Genomic DNA, 13,652 nt, shown 5'->3' with positions numbered 1-13,652 from the left:
CTCCTTTTAAATTTTTAATAAGTTTTAAAATTGAGGTATATTTGACATAATATTAGTTTCAGGCATACAACATAATGATTTGATATTTGTACATGTTTTGAAATGATCATCACGATAAGTCTGGTTAACATCCATCACCATACAATTATAAAAAATTTTTGTGTGTGTGGTGAAACCTTTGAAGACCTAGTCTCTTAGCAACTTCCAAATGCTCAGCACAGTATTAACAACTATAGTCACTGTGCTGTACATCACAGCCCCAACACATTTCTATTTATTTTATAACTGGAAGTTTGTACCTTTTGACCCCCTTCACCCATTTCTCCCACCCCACCCCACCGTCCCATCTCTCGGAACCACCAATTTGTTCTCTGTACCTATGAGCTTGGGGGTTTTCTGTTTGTTTTTAGATTCCACATGCAAGTGAGATCATATGGTATTTGTTTTTCTCTTATTTCAGTTAACATGACACCCTTGAAGCCCATCCATGTTATCACAAATGGCAAGATTTCATTCTTTTTTATAGCTGAATAATGTTCCATTGTGCGTGTGTGTATATATACACACACACACACACACACACACACACACACACACACACCCCCCAGTTTCTTTATCCATTCATCCATTGATGGACACTTAGGTTTTTCCATATCTTGACTATTATAAATAATGCTGCAATGAACATGGGGGTGCATGTATTTTTCTGAGTTAGTGTTTTCATTTTCTTCAGATAAATATCGGAAGTAGAATTGCTGGGTCATCTGGTAGCTCTATTATATTTTTGATTTTTTGAGAAACCTCTGTACTGTTCTCCACAGCGGCTGCACCAATTAACATTCTCGCAAACAGGGCACAAGCGTTCCCTTTTCTCCGCATCCTCACCAACACATGTTATTTCTTGTCTTTTTGATAATAGTCATTCTGATAGGTGTGTGGTGGTATCTCACTGTGGCTTTGATTTGCATTTCTCTGATGATTAATGATGCTGAGCGTCTTTTCATGCTGCTGGACATCGGTATATCTTATCTGGAGAAGTGTCTATTAGATCTGCTGCCCATTTTTTAATTGGATTGTTTTGGGTTTTTTTGTTTTTGCTATTGAGTTGTGTGAGTTCTTTATATATTTCGGATATTAACCCCTTATCAGATACACGATTTGCAAACGTGTTCTCCTATTCAGTGAGTTGCCAAATTTTCACTTTGTTGATGGTTTCCTTTGCTGTGCAGAAGCTTTTCAGTTTGATGTGTTCCCACCTGTTTATTTTTGCTTTTGTTGCCTTTGAATTGCTGTCAGATCCAAAAACTCATTGCCAAGATGGATGCTAAGAAGATTACCACCTATGTTTTCTACTAGGAGTTTTATGGTTTCGGGTCTTATGTTCAAGTCTTTCATCCACTTGGGCTTAATTTTTGTAAATGGTATAAGAGAGTGGTCCAGTTTGATTCTTTTGCATGTAGCTGTCCAGTTTCCCCATCACCATTTATTGAAGGGATTGTCCTTTCCCGATTGTATATTTTTGAGCGCCTTAACTCAACAGAAACAATGTGTTCAAGCCATTTTTAATGTTACTGTACAGTAACATTCCTCCTTGTAGCTATTAATTTGAAAGATGGAATGGTCGCCTTTAAGTGCATCAGTAGCTTCAGTGAAAGCTGCTTTTTCATGAGCTCGTCCCTGTGAGCACCATACTATCCTGAGAAGCAGGGAAACACACCATTCTTTCCCTGAAAGAATGTGTGACATGAAGTGTCACTTTATCACCCATGGAAAATGCAGCTATTTTCACAGCACATCGAAGGTTGGGCAAATACCTCGAAATGTCATCACCACTCATCACTACTTCTGAGTTACATGCAGGTCTTACTACTTAATGAGTTAATAAAGAGGCACTGGGATTACTATAATATATGACAACTATTCTAATATTTTGATAACTGTATTTCTTTTTCTTTTAATTTGTATTTTTTTGATAATTGTATTTCTTGATATTTGATTTCCTTTGATAACTCTATTTCTTTTTTTTTTTTCTTTCTTTGGCCGCACTGTGAGGCTTGCGGGATCTTTGTTCCTAGACCAGGAATTGAACCTGGGCCACTGCAGTGCAAGCACTGAGTCCTAACCACTGGACCACTAGGGAATTCCCTGATAATTCTATTTCAATATAATTGGTATCTTTTTTTTTTTTTTTTGAGAGTAACCAACACATTTTCTTTATTTTTTAATAATTTTTAAAAATTTATTTATTTATTTATTTATTTATTTTTGGCTGTGTTGGGTCTTCGTTGCTGTGCGCAGGCTTTCTCTAGTTGCGGCGAGCAGGGGCTGCTCTTCGTGGCAGTGCGTGGGCTTCTCATTGCGGTGGCTTCTCCCGTTGCGGAGCACGGGCTCTAGGCACACAGGCTCAGTAGTTGTGGCTCGCGGGCTCTAGAGCGCAGGCTCAGTAGCTGCGGCGCACGGGCTTAGCTGCTCCGCAGCACGTGGGATCTTCCTGGACCAGGACTCGAACCCGCGTCCCCTGCATTGTCAGGAGGATTCTCAACCACTGTGCCACCAGGGAAGCCCCCAAATTGCTCTTCGAATTTGTACATTGCTTTGATTTCAGCCCCTTGCCCAGGACTCTGAAAGGAGCATGTGAGGGTTAAGCCAGAGGGCTCTGCGGCAGGCAGAGTGTTACGTTCTGAATCAGACCTCCCCTGGGACCTCGGCCCGTGGCCTTGAACCAAATTGCCAAACCCTGTCTCTTCCTGGTTTGCTGGTGATCCTTTCCCAGGAAAGTCCTCGGCCCCTCATAGACATAAGCCAGTGCCCCTGGTCCACGAGCTGCCCTAGACGGGCACACACCCAGGCGTGATGTTCAGGCCCAGGCCTGGTAACACCTCATGCGTGGGTGATGAAGCAGAATCCTGGAATCGGCCTCCAGCTGCCCTAAAGTTCAATTAAACAGAGAACAGAGTTGGTGGGGCCTTTGGATGAGGTCTTCGTAACAGAGATGGAACTTGTGGTTTCTATAAAATGAAGGCTTGCCAATATTCTTTTCATTGGCATATTGTGCTAATAATAGACGATTTGGAAATGGTGTCGGTTGTAAGTTGGTAACGATTATTAAGACAAATCCCATGAAAGCTGCTGATTTACTATTAGGCGTTGTAAGTGCAATTTTTAATGACTGCCCAATTTTTAATGAGAAGCCTAAGGCAGCAGGAGATTTCATCCTCAGCTCTGGTTTTTAAAGTCATTATGTGGCACACCTGAAACTAATATATGTCAGTTATGCCTCCATAAAAGTAAATAAATAACTTTTTGCATCTTTATAAATTCACTAAATCTGCTGCATGGGACTATAACAGCAATTATAATAGCAATAAAATCTAACGATCTTACTATACACGGTATTATTTTAAGTGCTTTATTAACCCATCTACCATCACGATGACCCTATGAAGTTGGTACTGTTAGTTTCCCCACTTTACAGATGGCGAAACTGAGGCCCAGGCCCAATTAGAAACCTGTTCTCATTATGAGGCAAGATTTAAGAAGCAGAACCATGTGGACACAAGAATACTTCTCTTTGTTCACTGCTCTGATGACCTTACCTTAATGCCCCGATTACTCTGAGCTCCTTTTGAGAATCATAAAACTCCTCTACCAGTGATTTTCAAATTGTGGGTTTGACCCCATTGGAAGCTGGGAAAAGTTGTGAAATGATGTATTGAGTTAGATTTTTTAACTGAAATAGAACACCACGGTATGCAAATAGCACATTACATCCCAATGGTGAATGTTTCATGAAAGCTTTTCTTCAGTCGTGTGTATGCGCGCGCGCGTGTGTGTGTGTGTGTGTGTGTGTGTGTGTGTGTGTGTGTGTGTGTGTGTGTGTGTTAAATAACCATGTAACGTATCATTGGGTTACAGTCAAAAGAACTTACCAACAGTCTCTCCAGCCTGGGGCAGGACTGTGAGGGTTTGAGCTCTTGCAGAGTTAACTGGACCCTGCCTGAAAATGCTTAACCTGAGCTCAGGTATCGTATCCCTTTGCCTTTGGAGCACAATGACAGGTATCTGTCTGTTTCTTGCCTGGTGAGAGCCAAGGTAGCCTATTATCTTCATGGCGTAGTTAAACACAGAACCCCAAGAAACGAAACCACATACACAGCCTGAGTCACTTATGACGGTCCTCACAAGGGAGCTATGGCAATGGGCTCTTTGCCTGCCCTTTTCCCTCTGATCGCCCCTCCTGAACAGAGCTACATTTAGCCTAGAACAACTCTCACTAACCTGGCAGCTAGATTGCACTAGGTAGGAGCCTTTGGAAGTGTAATTTACCAGTGGCCATTGTCCCAGGAGTGGCAGCCCTCGTGGAGGACCTATGTCACCCTCCCTGGGGTTATAATTAGGAGCATCCCTGCCGAGCTCTGAAAGCCTCTTGGTCATTGGCTAAGCTGTCTTCATCCTGTATCCCTTGTGCCCCTGGCTTCGAAGTTGGCATGGTTGCAGTTCATTGCATATTTGTTGAATCTGAGGGGCTATGCTTCTGGTGTGTGCAGACATTTTGAAACATAATTTGAACAGAATTATTTTAAAAATAGAATGAGTAGGGCTTCCCTGGTGGTGCAGTGGTTGAGAGTCCACCTGCCGATGCAGGGGACACGGGTTCGTGCCCCAGTCCGGGAAGATCCCACATGCCGCGGAGCGGCTGGGCCCGTGAGCCATGGCCGCTGAGCCTGCGCGTCCGGAGCCTGTGCTCCGCAACGGGAGAGGCCACAACAGTGAGAGGCCCACGTACCGCAAAAAAAAAAATAGAATGAGTAATTACTTCAAAGAAGTGCATAAGAAGCAATTGCTACATAACATGCTTTGAGACTTGGTGGATTCATCATCAGCATAGATCTAAGCTGAAAGCTAGAAAGCAACCCTGAGGAAGACAAAACTTGCGTCCTCTTAAGCTGCGCTGCTTCAACCTAATGCTGCAACCCAACCGTCATATGTTTTCAGGACCCAGAAACTTCTCTGGCTTTGCTGACCCAGCAGCAACACAGCCTGTTCACATCCCAACCCTTTGTGGGAATAGCCTGACTGTGTGTTTTTGTTACGTATTTACCACAAAATTTTCAAGTATGAATCATTGGCAGAAAGTGTCCAAGGAAATGCCCGGCTGTTGTCAGGTTGGGAGATACGGAAGGCTTAGATTACACCCTTGACTGTGACAACACCTTCTGCGCACAATCCTCCCCAAACGTGTGATGGAAAAAGTCCGGGGAGGGCAAAATCTCTTCTTAGCTAAGTTGCATAGCCCCTCAAACTCTGTGCGTCTTCATTTTTGCCTTCAAAATAATAACTGCCTGCACTTAATCAGCTAACATGCTATTCGTCGTGCTCTTAGAATATGGTGTCTTTTATATTCATTGACTCATCTGAGTCCTATGACACCCCATGCGGTATGTACTACAACTATGGCCATTTTATGGTGAGAAAACTTAGCGCTACAGAGCTTATGAAAGATGCCCCAGGTCACAAACAACTAAGTTGTCCTCTGGAATGCGGGCCAAGATCTGTGGAATTCCAGGCCCTGCTCTGAGCTGTGCATCCCTCTACTTGACTGCCCAGCGTCTAGGCCGGCATCCAGCAACCCAACACCAAGCGACAGCCTTACATTAAAACTTTATAATTCACTGCCTCTTACACTGGGGCTTCTTGGTGTTTTTGTAGGACAATATAGTCAATGTTTTAATCTGTCCAGGTAACATAACTCCTTTACCCAGGGTTAAAGCATAATGTTCCCAAAACAGGTTGAATCGTGATTCCCAAATCAATATAAAACTGGACAGAGGGTTAAAGATTTTACTAAACTCATTAATGAGGGAATTAAGATGCAACAACCAGTTTAAAAGAGGATACAAAGGACAGGCACAATTTTAGCTCAGGAACGTTGAGATGAATGGGCCAACGAAGCCAGCCTCTTCCATGGTCAAGGAGGAAAGCCCATTGAACTCCTGTCTCTACCCGAGAGAATCTATTTCCATGTCTTTAGACAACATTGCATTGCTACCTGTTATCTGTTACTTAGGTTGCTATAAACTAGTTCAAAGGCACGGAAAGGCGTGAATGAGGCAGCCTGGGTGGTGTGCCCTATTCCAGGCGTCTGCAAAGCCAGCCCACCACCTGTTTCTGTGACTTTTATGGGAACACAGCCCACCCCCCGTTCGTGTACTTATGGTCTGCAACATCCTTCATTGTACATCAGCAGGATCGAATAGTCACAGCAGAGACCCGAGGGCCTGCAAAGCCTAAACTGTTTCCTATCTGGCCCTTTACAGAAAATGTCGCCAACTTCTGCTCTAGGTAATGCCCCGCTTTCTACTGAAGCATTTTTTCTCCTTATATCGGCTAAAGCCCGTGGCTTCGTATGTTATGAAAAAGTAGGTGACAAGGAGTCTAGGAATTTCTCTCAGACCAATAACTAATTGAGGGAGAGATGTGGTGTATTATTGGCTAGAGCTGATGTAACAAAGTGCCACAGACTGGGTGGCTTAAGCGATTCATCTGTACTGTCTCAGGATTCTGGAGGCCCGAAGTCTGAGATCAAGGTGTAGTCTGGGTTGGTTGCTTCTGAGGCCGTGAGGGAGGATCTGTTCCAGGCCTTTCTCCTTGACTTGCAGATGGCCGTCTTCTCCCTGTGTCTTCACATTGTCTTCCCTCTGTGTGTGTTTGTGTCCAAATTTCCTCTTCTTTGAAGGACCCCAGTCCTACTGGATTCAGGCCCACCGTGACAGCCTCACTTTAACCTAATCACCTCTGTCAAGACCTTCTCTCCTCTTCCTGGTTAGAGAGGAATTTGTACACCCATGAAACATAGCATGTAAATGGTCAGATTCTCCACCAACTTATGAGAATTGCACCACCGTGGCCACGTCCAGAAGCAGACCCATCACCTTCCTGCTAATTCTGGAACTCAGTGGCTATCTGTGAACAACTTCACGCCTGGTCTGACCTGAGTTTGGAAAAGTTCTGCTTTCTGGCTGCAGCTAGCAAATGCAGAACACCGACAGATGAGCAGGAAACTCAGCAGGGGTACATTCAATGTACACCTTTATATTATTGTAGCTACCATGCATCTTGGTTTATCGTATAAACCAGAAAAACAAGATCTTACTTTGGATCTGAATCAGTAGCAACTTAAAGTCTATACGTATCATCAGCGTTGGCTTAGAAAGTCAAGGCAGTAAAGTGAGGTGCAAAGAAAATTTGTTCTTTCCTGACTCTGGAAAAAAATTGCTAATGGGTTTTCCCCTTCATTTAGAGACAACCAAAGATGTTCCGAATGACATGTAATGTAATGTTAATATGAAGGCTTTGGGGACTTCCCTGGTGGTCCAGTGGTTAAGACTCACCCTTCCACTGCAGGGTGCGTGGCTTTGATCCCTAGTCCCTGGGCGGGGAGCTAAGATCCCACATGCTGCTCAACAGAAAAACAAAAACAAATATTAAAATTTTTTTTAACGCTTTGTGTGTCCATTGAGAAAGGTACAGCTTTAAAAAAAAGTCAGCAACATGGGATGGCTTGTGGTCAAGGGTAAAATCCATCACAAAGCCAAGCCTTGAGGTTAGCTGTTTGATACAGACACGCTTCAGAGATCACTGTGGAGGACCTATTATTTTTCTAGACCCATTTACTTATTTCCACTAATCTTCACAAGGTGGGTGTTAATAGACCTCTTTTCATGGACAAAGAAACCGAGGTTCCAGGAGGTTATGTATCTTTCTCAAGACACGTAGCCAATCAGCAGTGGGGGCAGATTCCCACCGCCACCCGTAGCCAATGGGAACTCATTCTGAGCGATGTTTCGTGAAAGCTGTGAAGATGACAGCACTGCATTTCTGAAAGAGCCCATTTACGTATCAGATGCTGCATAATATAATTTGGATTGAACAGGAAGGCTGTCCCTGGCAGATTCTGCGCACAATGCAGGGAGGGAGAAATTCTTGATGATGAGCCCCATTGCACCCAGCTGCATACCCCTGGATTCCGAACTCAGGGGGAGACATCCCTGGCCACTCCAAATCTGCTCTTCTTGCAGTGTGATCTTTTCCTAATGTGTTTTGCTAATGCTCTGTTTCAACCTCCCGTAGCTCAGATCCACAGAGCACAAGCCCCGTGAGCTACTTCCCTGCCTGTGGAAATTGGCAAAGAAGAAAGGGGAGGAGCCTAAAAGAAAACAAACAGACCTCATTTTCTCTCTTCTTGGTTATCACCTCTAGCTATGTGTGTGTTTCTGAAATAGTTAAAAGCCTCACCCAGTTCCTAATGCCTCTATGAAAAAGTTGGGCGTGTTCACAGTGTGAATAGAGGAGAGAAGGAAAGAAAAATTATTATGCTTTTCCTTACTGTTCTAGGGAACCATGGCCAAAGCCAATCATATGTCTGGATGGGGAAAGGCATAGTTTGAATGTTACAGAGAAGCTTTTGTTGCCAAAAAAATAATTCTGTATTGGCTTGCTATGAGCTGATTTTTATTGGGAGAAACAAGAAAAACAGGGGCATTGTCTTCAGAAGGCCCGAGTTAAATAAACCATGTGTTTCCTGAGCAAGGCCTTCTCACTTTTAGAAATTGTTCATCAGATTAGACAGTCGAAATTTGGGGTTGGAGGAACTGAGATACAGGGAGACGGCAGTGGGTACAGTTTGTGCCAGAGAGAACTTGGAAGCATCGTGACAGGATGAAGGGGTCCCTGGGGAGGAGTGCCAGCCTGCTTTACTGGGGTAAGATGAAGCAGAGGGGCATTAAACTCCTTCAGAATCAACTTCGCTGGCTTTCTAAGGGTTGATCCTCTCGCCGGCCCCTCTGTGTAAAGTCTCTGATCTATTGGCTTCATCTCTGTTTCTGAACCATCTGTAATACGTGCAGACAAGTGAGGCCCAGGTGGGCAATGAAGAGGCCTGGAGAGGAGGTGTCTGCCCATAAATGGAGACTTTTGAGTCTTAGGACAAGCCTTACTCAAGACCAAGTGGACAACCACACAAGCAGTGTGGTCTAGGGAGTTTGAGATCTAAGTTCTAGCTCTAAGGCGTTCTAAATTATTGTGCAAAGAAAACAGGTACATACACACCCACATCTCCTCATCCCGGTCTCTCCTTCGCATCTGATAACTGGAATTATGTTAGAGTTAATGCCCTTTAGCGGAAGAGATTAAGCCTTTTTAAAAAGGAAATATTGATACCCCCATGCGAGAAAAAACACATCAGACATGGGTGTGTCAGCAATCTTTCATGCTTGCTGGGAAAAAAAGGATTTCGGGGTCACATTCAAGCCCTTATTGAACCTGAACCTCTGGTTTCAGGTACAGGAAGCTCTATTTTAAAATGGGGCATCAAGGTTTACAGAACTACTTCAGTGGAGAGTCATAATTCTTAGAACAATTCTTTACTGTTCTAAATTTTTTTTTTTTTTTTTTTTGCGGTACGCGGGCCTCTCACTGTTGTGGCCTCTCCCGTTGCGGAGCACAGGCTCCGGACGCGCAGGCTCAGCGGCCATGGCTCACGGGCCCAGCCGCTCCGCGGCATGTGGGATCTTCCCGGACCGGGGCACGAACCCGTGTCCCCTGCATCGGCAGGCGGACTCTCAACCACTGCGCCACCAGGGAAGCCCTCTTGTAGGTTTTAAAGTACTTCACAGAGGAAAAACGTAAACAAACTGGAGAAAGGAGGCAATGGAGCGGAGCAGAAGTTATATATGTAAACCAGAAAAATAAAAAGGATAGAAGTGAGATTGCTCGAAGGCTTCCGGGAAGATGGCGGAAGAGTAAGACGCGGAGATCACCTTCCTCCCCACAGATACACCAGAAATACATCTACACGTGTAACAACTCCTACAGAACACCTACTGAACGCTGGCAGAAGACCTCAGACCTCCCAAAAGACAAGAAACCCCCCCCGTACCTGGGTAGGGCAAAAGAAAACAGAATACACAGAGACAAAAGTATAGGGACGGGACCGGCACCAGCGGGAGGGAGCCGTGAAGGATGAAAGGTTCCCACACACTAGAAGCCCCTTCTCGGGCGGAGACTGCGGGTGGCGTAAGTGGGGGAGCTTCGCAGCTGCGGAGGAGAGCACAGCAACAGGGGTGCGGAGGGCAAAGCGGAGAGATTCCCGCACAGAGGATTGGTGCCGACCAGCACTCACCAGCCCGAGGCTTGTCTGCTCACCCAGCGGGGCGGGCGGGGCTGGCAGCTGAGGCTCGGGCTTCGGTCGGAGGCAGGGAGAGGACTGGGGTTGGCGGCGCGAACACAGCCTGCAGGGGGTTAGTGCACCACGGCTAGCCGGGAGGGAGTCCGGGGAAAAGTCTGGACCTGCCGAATAGGCAAGAGACTTTTTCTTACCTCTTTGTTTCCTGGTGCGCGAGGAGAGGGGATTGAGAGCGCTGCTTAAAGGAGCTCCAGAGACGGGCGCGAGCCGTGGCTAAAAGCGCGGACCCCAGACACGGGCATGAGACGCTAAGGCTGCTGCTGCCGCCACCAAGAAGCCTGTGTGCGAGCACAGGTCACTCTCCACACCCCCCTTCCGGGGAGCCTGTGCAGCCCGCCACTGCCAGGGTCCTGGGATGCAGAGTCACCTCCCCCGGGAGAACGCACGGCGCAACGTCACGCCGGCGCAACGTCACGCCGGCGCAACGTCACGCCGGCGCAACGTCACGCCGGCGCAACGTCACGCCGGCGCAACGTCACGCCGGCCTATGCCGCCACAGGCCCGCCCCGCACTCCGTGCCCCTCCCTCCCCGAATCAGCGGCTCCTTTAACCCCGTCCTGTCTGACCCTCCTGCAACCTACACGCAGAGGCAGGGCCAAATCCAAAGCTGAGCCCCTGGGAGCTGTGAGAACAAAGAAGAGAAAGGGAAATCTCTCCCAGCAGCCTCAGAAGCAGCGGATTAAAGCTCCACAATCAACTTGATGTACCTGCATCTGTGGAATACCTGAATAGACAATGAATCATTCCCAAATTGAGGAGGTGGACATTGAGAGCAAGATTTATGACTTTTTTCCCCTTTTCCTCTTTTTGTGAGGGTGTATGCTTCTGTGTGAGATTTTGTCTGTAAAGCTTTGCTTCCACCATTTGTCCTAGGGTTCTATCCATCCGTTTTTCTTTTTAAAAATTTTTTTTCTTAATAATTATTTTTTATTTTAATAACTTTATTATATTTTATCTTATTTTATTTTACTTTAGCTCCTTTCTTTTTTTCCTTCCTTCCCTCCTTCCTTACTTCCTTCCTGCCTCCCTCCCTCCTTTCTTTCTTTCTTTCTCTCTTTCTACTTCTACTAATTCTTTCTTTCTACTTTTTCTCCCTTTTATTCTGAGCCGTCTGGATGAAAGGCTCTTGGTGCTGCAGCCAGGAGTCAGTGCTGTGCCTCTGAGGAGGAAGAGCCAGCTTCAGGACACTGGTCCACAAGAGACCTCCCAGCTCCACATAATATCAAATGGCGAAAATCTCCCAGAGATCTCCATCTCAACACCAGCACCCAGCTTCACTCAACGACCAGCAAGCTACAGTGCTGGACATCCTATGCCAAACAACTAGCAAGACAGGAACACAACCCCACCCATTAGCAGAGAGGCTGCCTAAAATCATAATAAGTCCACAGACACCCCAAAACACACCACCAGACGTGGACCTGCCCACCAGAAAGACAAGATCCAGCCTCATCCACCAGAACACAGGCACTAGTCCCCTCCACCAGGAAGCCTACACAACCCACTGAACCAACCTTAGCCACTGGGTACAGACACCAAAAACAATGGGAACTACAAACCTGCAGCCTGCAAAAAGGAGACCCCAAACACAGTAAGATAAGCAAAATGAGAAGACAGAAAAACACACAGCAGATGAAGGAGCAAGATAAAAACCCACCAGACCTAACAAATGAAGAGGAAATAGGCAGCCTACCTGAAAAAGAATTCAGAATAATGATAGTAAAGATGATCCAAAATCTTGGAAATAGAATAGACAAAATGCAAGAAACATTTAACAAGGACCTAGAAGAACTAAAGATGAAACAAACAATGATGAACAACACAATAAATGAAATTAAAAATACTCTAGATGGGATCAATAGCAGAATAACTGAGGCAGAAGAACAGGTAAGTGACCTGGAAGATAAAATAGTGGAAATAACTACTGCAGAGCAGAATAAAGAAAAAAGAATGAAAAGAACTGAGGACAGTCTCAGAGACCTCTGGGACAACATTAAACGCACCAACATTCAAATTATAGGGGTTCCAGAAGAAGAAGAGAAAAAGAAAGGGACTGAAAAAATATTTGAAGATATTATAGTTGAAAACTTCCCTAATATGGAAAGGAAATAGTTAATCAAGTCCAGGAAGCACAGAGAGTCCCATACAAGATAAATCCAAGGAGAAATACGCCAAGACACATATTAATCAAACTGTCAAAAATTAAATACAAAGAAAACATATTAAAAGCAGCAAAGGAAAAACAACAAATAACACACAAGGGAATCCCCATAAGGTTAACAGCTGATCTTTCAACAGAAACTCTGCAAGCCAGAAGGGACTGGCAGGACATATTTAAAGTGATGAAGGAGAAAAACCTGCAACCAAGATTACTCTACCCAGCAAGGATCTCATTCAGTTTTGATGGAGAAATTAAAATCTTTACAGACAAGCAAAAGCTGATAGAGTTCAGCACCACCAAACCAGCTTTACAACAACTGCTAAAGGAACTTCTCTAGGCAAGAAACAAAAGAGAAGGAATAGACCTACAGTAACGAACCCAAAACAATTAAGAAAATGGGAATAGGAACATACATATCAATAATTACCTTAAATGTAAATGGACTAAATGCTCCCACCAAAAGACACAGATTGGCTGAATGGATACAAAAACAAGACCCATATATTTGCTGTCTACAAGAGACCTACTTCAGACCTAGAGACACATACAAACTGAAAGTGAGGGGATGGAAAAAGATATTTCATGCAAATGGAAACCAAAAGAAAGCTGGAGTAGCAATTCTCATATCAGACAAAATAGACTTTAAAATAAAGACTATTAGAGGAGACAAAGAAGGACACTACATAATGATCAAGGGATCGATCCAAGTAGAAGATATAACAATTGTAAATATTTATGCACCCAACATAGGAGCACCTCAATACATAAGACAAATACTAACAGCCATAAAAGGGGAAATCAACAGTAACACATTCATAGTAGGGGACTTTAACACCCCACCTTCACCAATGGACAGATCATCCAAAGTGAAAATAAATAAGGAAACACAACCTTTAAATGATACATTAAACAAGATGGACTTAATTGATATTTATAGGACATTCCATCCAAAAACAACAGAATACACATTTTTCTCAAGTGCTCATGGAACATTTTCCAGGGTAGATCGTATCTTAGGTCACAAATCAAGCCTTGGTAAATTTAAGAAAATTGAAATTGTATGAAGTATCTTTTCTGACCACAACGCTATGAGACTAGATATCAATTACAGGAAAAGATCTGTAAAAAATACAAACACATGGAGGCTAAACAATACACTACTTAATAATGAAGCGATGACTGAAGAAATCAAAGAGGAAATAAAAAAATACCTAGAAACAAATGACAATGGAGACGCAACGACCCAAA

This window comes from Aethalodelphis obliquidens, unplaced genomic scaffold (assembly GCF_003676395.1).
Source record: "Aethalodelphis obliquidens isolate GAN/ISIS:26980383/991018 unplaced genomic scaffold, ASM367639v1 scaffold15, whole genome shotgun sequence".
NCBI classification, from domain to species: Eukaryota; Metazoa; Chordata; class Mammalia; order Artiodactyla; family Delphinidae; genus Aethalodelphis; species Aethalodelphis obliquidens.
The sequence above is the reverse complement of the archived record's forward strand: the minus strand, read 5'-3'. Positions refer to the sequence as shown.